The sequence below is a fragment of the Eptesicus fuscus genome, chromosome 4, assembly GCF_027574615.1.
Source record: "Eptesicus fuscus isolate TK198812 chromosome 4, DD_ASM_mEF_20220401, whole genome shotgun sequence".
NCBI lineage: Eukaryota > Metazoa > Chordata > Mammalia > Chiroptera > Vespertilionidae > Eptesicus > Eptesicus fuscus.
In genome coordinates, this window is record NC_072476.1 from 110,315,869 (window position 1) to 110,326,913 (window position 11,045).

Here is an 11,045-nt window from a genome sequence, read left to right on the forward strand (position 1 = left end):
TTCGATGGACTTATTAGCATACATATGGCTGAGGGAAGAATCACTGAGCTTGAAAATATAACAATAAGTTAACTTCCCAAACAGAAAAGCCAAAGAGAAAAAAATACTGGGGGAAAAAATCCTAGAAATCTATTGACAACAGTCTACAATTTATAAATTAATGGCAGTGAATGCATGTATTAGAAATGAAGAGAGATCTGCCCTGGCCGGTTTGGCTCAGTGGATAGAGTGTTGGCCTGCGGACCAAAGGTCCCGGGTTCGATTCCAGTCAAGAGCATGTACCTCAGTTGCAGGCTCCTCCCTGTCCTGGGCCCTTGTTGGGGCACATGCAGGAGGCAAACAATTGATGTGTTTCTTTCACATTGATTGATATTTCTCTCTGTCTTTCTCTCTCTATTCCATTCTCTCTAAAAATCAATGGAAAAATATCCTCAGGTGAGAATTTAAAAAAAGAAAGAAAGAAAGAAAGAAAGAAAGAAAAGAAATAAAGAGAGATCTAAAATCAAGTTTATATCTTAGGAGACTAGAAAAAGAAAAGCAAATTAAAGCCAAAGTAAACAGGAGAAAAGCAATGGTAAACATTAGAATAGAAATCAATGAAATTTAAAATGGGAAATCAATAGAGAAAATCAAGAAAACCAAAAGCTGACTTTTAAAAAAGCTCAATAAAATCAATAAGCCTCTAACCAGACTAAGAAAAAGAGAGAAAAGACACAAATTACAAATATCAGAAATAAAAAAGAGGACATCATTGTAAATCCCACAGACATTAAGAGAATAATAAACACTGTGATCAACTCTATGCTAACAAATTTGATAACCCAAATGAAATGGACCAAATCTTTGAAAGACACAATCTGCAAAACTCATGCAAGAGGAAACAGGAAATCAGTTTGGGGTTCATTAAAGAAATTGAATCAATAATTAATAAACTTCCAAAACTTAGAGCACCAGTTACAGATGGTTTCACTGATGAATTTCCCAAAACATTTCAGGAATTTTCCAAAACATACCAGTTCTCTACCATCTCATCAAGAAGATCAAAGCTGCAGTAACAAATCACCAATCATTGAGGACCCACTTCCTCACGTGGCAGAGAGCTGAGAGGAAGCCAGTTCTCAGGTGACTCTTACAAGAGCCCTGATTGCATTCATGGCGGGGACCTGCCTAAGGTCTCACCTCCTGGTACCATCACACTGTGGCGGAGGGATTGTCACATATGAACGTGGAGGGGACACAAACAGCCCACACACGTTGCCAAAAAGTAACCATCTTGCTTGTCATCGTTCCTATCCAGTTGTGGTTTTAAGATTGAGGAAAGTTCATTTCTATTCCGTTTTGTTTGCTATTTGTTTATTTTTTTAGCTTCCATCGTTTAATGAATCAGTACAAAGCATAAAATTATTTCATAGTCCTAAGTGGGAAATGTCAATTCCATTCATATATGTATAAGAGAAATATATAGAGAGAGGCTTTTAAAAATAATTGTCACAAGAGCGAGAAATAGAATACATGAAGGGAAGTGACTAAAATGTTACTCCTGCACCTGGAAGCAGGAAGCCCTGCCCCGGACCAAACAGAGAGCAGACGCTTTTTATTTCAAGCGAGCCAGCTGCGTTGGGTCTCTATAAAAGGCACATGGTTGGACCTCGATAGGAATATGTTTCAGCAAGAAGGTTCCAAGAGGAAGTTGCTTAGACTTGAATAGCAGGTTATTGATCCTCTGCCATTTCACTGGGCAGACCTATGGCTCTCAAGTTCTCTTGTGCATCAGAATAGCCTGGAGGGTTTATTAAAACCAGACCCCTGGGCCCCAGCAGACCCGGATTTGCCTGACTCAGTCAGTCTGGCGGAGGAGGGGGGGTGCCTTTCTAGCTGGTTCCCAGGAGTGCTGATGCTCCGGGTAGGGGACCACCCATTGAGGACCAGTGACCAGTGGTGTAGAATATACAACGGATCGAATGCACACGTGTCCTCACAATGCACTCCATTACTTTCTGTGCCAACAGAGACCCTCCTTCTTACTCTAGATAAATGGCTCTTCAGATGTGAATTAATTTGTCAAAAGTGGGCTTGTCCCATAGGGCAGTGACTTTTTGTACAAGAAAAAACATAGCAGAGGATGCCTGGATCTCAGCCTTCTCACTCCCCTACGCTCAGCGCCTTGGGCTGCTCAGTCACCACGAGAAGCTCATTTTCCTTCTCTCTGCGGGGTGATGCCCACCTCCCAAGCTGCTGTGAGCATCACGTGGAGGAGGAACGGGAAAGGGCCTTGCAAATGGCAGAGCACCCTACGGATGTCACCGTTCATTAGTGCTGATCTCGCTGTGGGTGTGAGGATGACTTCCCATCTCCCAAACTCCGGGCAGAGGGAAGGCCCACCACAGCGGTGAGCTCTGCTGACGGGCAGTAAGCAGCCAGCACCTGTTTGCAGACGGATTGATAAAATAAGACAGGCTCCGTGCTCTGGAAGACTTCTTACACTATACAGGTAAATTAACTGAGACGACTCTACTATTCATGCTGACAGAAAACTAAGAGAAAGACATGGAACACTACTGAAATCGTATTTATTAAGTTCTTACTCTGCATCACGCTCCGTGAATGATCATTCCTTGTTCACATTTTAAGTTATTTCAAACACCAAACACCAAATGAATTCCCCATTTGAGACTCAATTGCTCAACAGGATAGAGAGTTTAGCCTTGGTAACTCTGCTTTAAATTTGAATTTATTCAGTCTAAAGCCTCAAACGTTGTACTACTATAGTTAAATTTCTAGTTCTAGCCTGGTGATCTAAACAAAAAAAAATTTAATTGGAAAAAAATAAAATCACAGAGTAATACAAATCTAGCAATACAAGTGTGTCTGACCTCATTTATCTATATTTAAAAAAAACCCTTGTACATGGCATTTATGGAGAAATGAGAAACAGAAATGATGGGTATCAGTTGATAGAAGTTACTTTCGAAGGAAGGATGAGGGGAAATGTAACATTGCATTTCATACATTTCTGCATTGTTTATATCTTACAGCAATACTCATGTATATAAAAGTTGTGTACTGAGCCCCATTATAAGTAAATGATCACTTACATATGTCTTTAAATTAATACACTCACAGGGAAGCCTGTCTAGAAAGCAGTCTTTTCCCGCGTGATGAATTTGTATTTCTCTCCCAAAATATGGACCTGTGAGCGAGTCAATAGGCCCCCTGTCCTTGCTGAAACGGGATCCCAGCCCACTTCCTCCAACATCATTTTCCTTCACGGTGTCCATGGGGTCCCGTGCTCTGTGTCAAATGCTCGAGCCCTGGGCTTCCCTTCGAGTGGTCAGTGAGAGTGATGTCTAATCAGCAACCACTTCCCCAGCAGGCTTCCTGCCTGCAATTTACTTCCCACTGGTTCTCAGGGAGGTGATTTCGCAGTGACAATCCAGACGCTGTTTAATCAGGTCTCTTGATTTCCTTCTGAAATCCATAGGAAGGAAGCGTCGCAATAACACCCCATCCCGGGGTGGCTGCAGAAAGGTCGGCATTCGTTCCAGCCTTGTCTGGGCAGGACCTGGCCCCGGGCAGGTGGCCGGGGAGAGAAGGGCAGTGACGCAGAACACGTGGTCCACACTGTGTCCACGCCCAGGACACGGAGCCAGAGGAAGGCACGCAAGGTCTGAGCGCGCGAGGAGAGAAATCAGAAGGGAGCGCAGGCGGGGTAAGAAAGGAGCAGAGAAATCAGGAGAGTGAAGAGAAGGAGAAGTGAAATGGTGGCATCCCAAAGGAGAAGTGAAATGGTAGGAAACGAAAACTGAAGGGTTCGAGGGTCAATGAGTCTAGCTTTGAAATTTAACTTATAATGTTAGAATGAAAAGATGCCAAAGATTGCTAAAGTCATCCTGGACAGAGGATGTGATGGCCCACATGCCCCCCTCACCTCCCCACCTCAGAGCTGCTGGGTGATGATCATATTCCATGGTCATCGTTGATCCCAATGTCTGTATCCATTCTAGACCACTGGCTGCTCAAAGGCAGAAATTCATCTCTTCATCTCAGTTTTGCAACTATCGCTGTATTGCCCAGATTTCATGAATACCAGGTGTACCGGTTAATAATGCGGATTTTTTTCAATAGATGGAGTTACACATATGTTGATATACATATGTGATTTGATAGGTATGTTATTTTGTTGTATTGACAGCAAGCTTTAAAATTTCATATGTCAAATTTGCTGAAGGTGTTAACATCATAGATATTTTTTACGCTTAAAAGTGTCGAATTTCATGCCAAAAAAAAGAGCATTTGCGGGAAGTTTTAATTCATTACTATATTTTGAAGAAAAGTGCTACTGAAAGTTATCGTATACTTCGGGAAGCTTATGGTGAACATGCTCCATCTCAAGATACTTGTGAACACTGGTTTAAACGCTTTAAAAGTGATGATTTCGATGTGAAAGACAAAGAACATCCAAGATCAACCGAGAAAGTTTGAAGACCAACAATTACAAGCATTATTGGATGAAGATGTGTGTCAAACTCCAAAACAACTTGCAGAAAGATTAAACATTGCTCAGCAAACAATTTCCGACCATTTACAAGCAATGGGAAAGATTTTAAAGGAAGGAAAATGGGTGCCACATCAACTGAACGAAAGACAAATGGAAAACCGAAAAGTCATCAGTAAAATGTTGCTTCAATGTCATGAAAGAAGGTCTTTTTTGCATTGAATTGTGACTGGTGATGAAAAGTGGATTTATTTTGAGAATCCCAAATGCACAAAATCATGGGTTGATCCAGGTCAACCATCAACATCGACTGCAAGGCCAAATCGCTTCGGAAAGAAGACAATGCTCTGCGTTTGGTGGGATCAGGAAGGTGTGGTGTATTATGAGCTTCTAAAACCAGGTGAAACCGTTAATACTGATCGCTACCGACAACAAATAATCAATTTGAACCACGCTTTGATCGTGAAATGACCAGAATGTGCCAGAAGACACGGCAAAGTAATTTTGCTTCATGATGATGCACCATCACACACTTCAAAATCAGTTAAAGACACGTTAAAAGATCTTGCCTGGGAAGTATTAACTCACCCGCCGTACTCACCAGACCTTACTCCTTCAGATTACCCCTTGTTCCGATCAATGGCACACACACTTTCTTTTTTCTTTTTTTTTTTTCTCTCAATGTCTCCCCATTCACAATTCAGACCAGACAAAGAGCCTGAGCTGAGGTGTATATGGGGTAGGTTTACTCTGCCTCCTATTTCTGTACAGTCAGGGCACACACACTTTCTGAGCAGCACTTCAAAACGTACGAAGAAGTGGAAAATTGGGTCTCTGAATGGTTTGCCTCAAAACAAAAAAAGTTCTATTGGGACGGTATCCACAAATTACCTGAAAGATGGGGAAATGTATAGCTAGCGATGGACATTACTTTGAATAAAGCACTTTTGATGTTTCTCTTGAATTTATCATATTTTCTTTGATTACAAAAGCTGCATTATTAACCAGTATACCCGGTATGTTGAATAAATGAATGACAGTCAATCTGTGTTAAAAGTGAGTTCCTGAAACAATCTAACCCTAAAAGATGTTCAGAGTTCTTTTAGAAAAATCCTGGACGCTACTATACTAGGTACTATATTTTTCAATTCCACTGTTCAGAATTCTGCATATTCTACTCTGCTTACAATCTCATTGATTCTTTTCCTTCTAATGGAATCCCTAACATGTCCTGTCTTTTCCTTTTTTCCTGGGATTGACTTCCAAATTCACCTTCCTAACTCTTAACGCGGTGCTTCCTAATTGTCAATGCAGTAAAATTTGTTCATCCCTTTGTTTTGCTCCTACTTTATCTTAAACCAAAATAAAATGACATTGAAGGAAACTTGTCAAGGTAACTTCAGAGAACGGACTCTGAAAGAAGATTGCTGCCAACAGACTTCTTTTCTGAGCCAGAGAAAATCACTGTGATTTTGTTTTCCTTTGTGTGATGCCTTTTCTACACATCGATTGCCTCTGTGGCCAGTAATAGAAGGAGAGGGAGAAGCCATTGTAGGACAAGCAGGTGATTTGGGACACAGAGGAATTCCAGACCCACCCACCACAACAGAAGGCAAAAAACTAGGAGGCTAGGGAGAGATGAAGAAAAGAACAATTGAAGGCCATTCTGAGCAAGAGATCGGGCCTAATAAGCAGATGCCAGATGGAAGTCCAGTCAATTCAGAATGGAATCTGGGGCAAGAAGAGAAAAGCTGTTTGTGTGAATGAATTAATTTTATAGACAATTATAATGCCACACAGATCCAACTTCACAACCTCAGCATCAAACAGCAATCGGTCTTCGAGCCCGAATCAGACCTCCTCGTGCATTCTTTCATAGCCCCAAAGTGCTATGTCACTGTTTCGTTCTGGGGCCCTTTGGTTCTCAGGGTTTGTACCTCCCATTAGAGAGCCAGCAATGACTTCTTTGTGTCTGGTTACTTTTCATGCATGAAGTGTAATCTCTTCTGCTGGATTATAAATTTATTTTTTTTGAAACGTCAACATTGTTCATCTCTTACATTATAAATATAAAATTACTGGGATAATTTTCATGATATAACCATAGGATGATATCAAAAGCCCTCATATGAATGACAGTGTTAGGCAAAGTTTAACTTTTGTTCAGTAATATGTTCCCTAAATAAATAAATGAGTTTGCTTGGACATGCACAAGAGAATTATCATGCATGAATATTTTTTGGTAAGGGCTTAAAATCTTGCTGAATTTAGAAAAAAATGTCGTACATGAAAATGGAGCTCTAACTGGTTTGGCTCAGTGGATAGAGCATCGGCCTGCAGACTGAAGGGTTCCAGGTTCAATTCCGGTCAAGGGCATGTACCTTGGTTGCTGGCATATCCCCAGTAGGGAGTGTGCAGGAGGCAGCTGATTGATGTTTCTTTCTCATCGATGTTTCTAACTCTCTTATCTCTCTCCCTTCCTCTCTGTAAAAATCAATAAAATATATTTTTAAAAAATAGAGAGCAAGTAGGTGGAAAACTAAGCAATGCTAGTGACAAGTTTAGTGAGACTTGGATCAATAGAGAGCTACCTGGTTAGAGAAGGATGCTGGAAAGCTGTAGTGAAGGCACAGTGCTCCGCCCACCCCATCATATGACCTGCTTTGCACTCACATATTCCCCTGGGCTTCCCTTCCCAGCAGCCTGCGTCAAGGTGTCTTTGCCTGAGGAAAGCTGGGGTTTGCCTATGAATTTTCGCCCCACCCCCAACCCGTAATCAATGCCTTCGGGACCCCTGGGTCCTGCACCAGGATGAGCCATTCAGGAGGTACCCTGACACTGTCTCTAGAGCTCCCCTGTGGGGTGAGCCCACGTGAGCCTCTATGGGACTACATTCCACATGGCTCCCTTGCTTGGCCCCTTCTCATGCTGATCCCGGTAGCTCCTCCCCTACCTACATTTTCTTGGACCTTCCTCATAAATCACTTTCAGACAAATCTTCTCTGCGTCTACCTCAGGGGAACTTAATCTAAAACAGAGAGGTGACATTTAACTAGGTATTAAGCATGTTTAGAGGAGCTGTGTTGAAAGGTTCATTCCGGGGAAGGAGAGTGTCATAGGCAAAGGCATGGGAAGGTGGGGTTTGCATTCTTCATGTAGACGTCAGAGGAGAAAAAAGACTTCCTGACGTGTAACTGAGGGTGTAAAGCCCAGGGGAGCACAATTCCGGGAAGGTGGGACAACAGGGCAGCATCAGATCAGGTAAATTGTGAAGGAAAAAGAGAAACTTAAACTTGATGTTGTAGAGGATAGACACTGGTTTGAGTTCCTAAGCAGAAAAGCATGAGAAAAGTAGGTTTTTCTATTTGCATATTTTTAAAACATAGTCACAGAAGCCGAGTCTCGGTAGCTGCTATGAGGAAAAAAAAAGATTTTTCTGGCGTGGCTCAGTGATTGAGGGTTGATCTATGAACCAGGAGGTCAAGGTTCGATTCCTGGTCAGGGCACATGCCCAGCTTGCGGATTCGATCACCAGTAGGGGGCATGCAGGAGGCAGCCAATCAACGATTCTCTTATCATTGATGTTCTCTCTCTCTCTCTCTCTCTCTCTCTCTCTCTCTCTCTTCTCTTTCTCTCTCCCTCTCTGAAATCAATAAAAATATATATTTTTTAAAAAAGATTCTCTGGCCAAATCAAGTTCTAGCAAATTAATAATTCTCAAAGGACTATGAGCCTATGGAAGCAGGGGTCAAGGATTAGCTTTGGATTTTTAAACTTCCAGTCTTTTCCACGTTGACAACTACACTACCTGGAGTGTCGTGCTGTTCACAGTGTGGCCCACCTGCCGGCCAAGAATCCGCTGGTGCCTGATCAAGCCCTTCCTAAACACGTTCCCCACTGAACACTGCGGGAAGCCCTTCTCATTAACACAGGGAAATGGTTTTCCTATAAACATACTTGAGGAAATGTTGCTTTAGGAAGCTCTGGGAAAGGGGTAGAGACTGGATGGAGGCCAAGAGCTTTGTTAGGGACGAGACTCGACTGGCGGCTGGAGAAATGTCAAGGAAAATGAGAATTGGAGATCAGCTAAAAAAGTCATTGCATGTCACGATTGGAGAGAGCGGGGGAGATGCAAAGAACCAGAATTTTCCAGCCCTGCTATAGTGGTGTGAGTAACATAAACGACAGTCTATGTGGGCATCTCCTCAGGCTTCAGTGGCTGATAGCTTGTGGGAAACAGGCAACTGGATAGCATCTTAAAGTAGAAAATTAACTTAAAATGGAATGAGTCAGTCCACCTGGTGACATTATCCAGCATCATTTTAGTTTCCGTCTTAGGCTCAAGTAACATAAAGATGAAACGTTTTAATAGCATTTTCTAGGTAGGCTGAGCATGACTGTATTTTTTCTTGTTTTGTTTTTCCAAATTTTAATGAGCATATGAAACACTAGGAGATTGGGTTAACATGCAGGTTTCAACCTGGTAGGTCTAGGTGGAGCCTGAGGTGTTGCAGGTCTACCCAGCTCCCAGGTGGTGCAAGGTGGCTGGTCCAAGGACCACACTCTGAGCACAAGAGGATCAAAGATAAGGTCCAGGGGACGATGCAAATGTAGAGATTCTAGAATTACAATAGACATTGCATTCTCTCTCTGTTGTATTTGTTCATTCACTTTATTTTTTATGAGACTATTCACTGTCAGGTGAGCATATGAGAGAAGAAGGAACGATATGGAGAAAAGATGTGGGTAAAGGGGATTTAAATGAGATATAAAGACCTGTGGGAAGCTCTAGTGAAGACTAATGGGATGCTTTCAGAATGAGAGTGGTACAAGTGGGAGGTGCCCACGGCTAATTGACAAGTTTTGCTAGGGAAAAAGAACATTTTAAGATATATTTTTAACATATTTTTCATTCTGTGTTCTTTTCCTTACTGTTAATTTTATACCTGCTGTGGGCTGAGAAATATGAATAAGATTTCCCTTTAATGGCTATGTTACCTAAAGTCAACTACACCAGAATCTTTCTTCTCTATTATATTTTGTTATTTCAATAAACTTCAATCTCTAAGGAGATTTTCAATAATATTCCCTTCATTGTCATGTTAGTACCTTCTTAATTCTAAAAGCACAAGCCAATGTTTAAGGAATAAGAGAAAGAATATTCTTTCAATCATTTATATTCAGAACACAATGGCAACATAGAAATAGTGATTTTCATTGCTTTTCAGACATAACTTTGTTACTTTGTGGAAACAAAATCAAGGAGATTTAAATAATAAAACTTTGACAGTCTGGTGGTTACTGAAATAGCAGAAATGAAAATATAAGCTCTATCCTTGTGTCTTTCATAAGAGGAATCTATGGACCATATCTGACTATTTTAACCCAGAGGGCCACCTTAATAAGAGAGTAATAAAAATAACCGTTCATTTTCAAAGTCTCATGTCACTACAGGATGTTATACATAAAACAAGTTCTCATTTTACTTTTAAAATATGACTATACCTTAATTATATATGCAATGTATTTTTAAGAAGATTTATAGGTAAACTTTCTATTATATTATTAGCCAGCCATGGCTTCCTCTATGGATTAAAGAATTAAAACTTTAATGGCAAATTCATGGCTCAGGAATTACACAGCTTCCTTTTTCCTCAGAATAACTGAGTACATATATTTAGCTCCTTTCAAGATCATGACCCATAAAACTCATTGCATTTACATTAACAAAGTGAGCAGTGTATATTAATTTCCTCAGGCTAAGAAAAATGTAAGAAAACTCACAACTTTTGAGTGTCTACAGTGTCCCAGGTACAATTTAAAACAGTAAAAAGATAAAAAATTAGCCCTGGCTGGTTTGGCTCAGTGGATAGAGCGTCGGCCTGCAGACTGAAGGGTCCAGGGTTTGATTCCAGTCAAGGGCACATGCCAAGGTTTTGGGTTTGATCCCCAGTAGGGGATGTGCAGGAGGCAGCTGATCAATGATTTCTCTCTCATCATGGATGTTTCTACCTCTCTCCCTCTCCCTTCCTCTCTGAAATCAATAAAAATAAAAAGATAGAAAATTATAAAACAACTTTAAATAATGAGAAAAAAAAATCACTGTTAAAAATTTTTAGTTTAAGAAACACAGTTTACTGTGACCGGTCATTACTGTGTTCCTCACAGGAAATGTCACACTTGATGAGTGATCCCAGATACCAAAAAGGAAGTCCACACGGGATGGGGCCCACCAGATGCCCCGCTTCTAAGCCCAGACCCTTGCCAATGGGTCTGAGAATTTGGCACTGAATTCGGCTGAGCTGGAATGTCTCTTGAATACTTGACATGAGCTTGCAAACCCCTGTGGTCATAGACACTGCATGCTAGAGCAGCTCAGTCTCTAAGAACCGAGTCAATGGAGAACCAAGCTGGCGGCGCAGGTCAACACAGGCACTCGCCGCCTCCCGCAGCCACATCAAAATTACAACTAAAATACAGAACCACCATCATTCAGGACCACCTGGAGTCTGGCTGCATGGAAGGCCCACAACGAGGGAAGCAGAGGAAA

The 11,045-nt window shown here is 41.4% G+C and overlaps 1 non-coding gene across 1 annotated transcript; it reads right to left on the reverse strand.

Annotated features, from left to right (window-relative positions):
* Positions 1–5,174: 5,174 nt before the first annotated feature.
* Positions 5,175–5,306, reverse strand: LOC114227551 (small nucleolar RNA SNORA51). The gene has a single exon (XR_003613606.2). It is a non-coding gene; the product is annotated as a small nucleolar RNA SNORA51 (small nucleolar RNA).
* Positions 5,307–11,045: the final 5,739 nt, after the last annotated feature.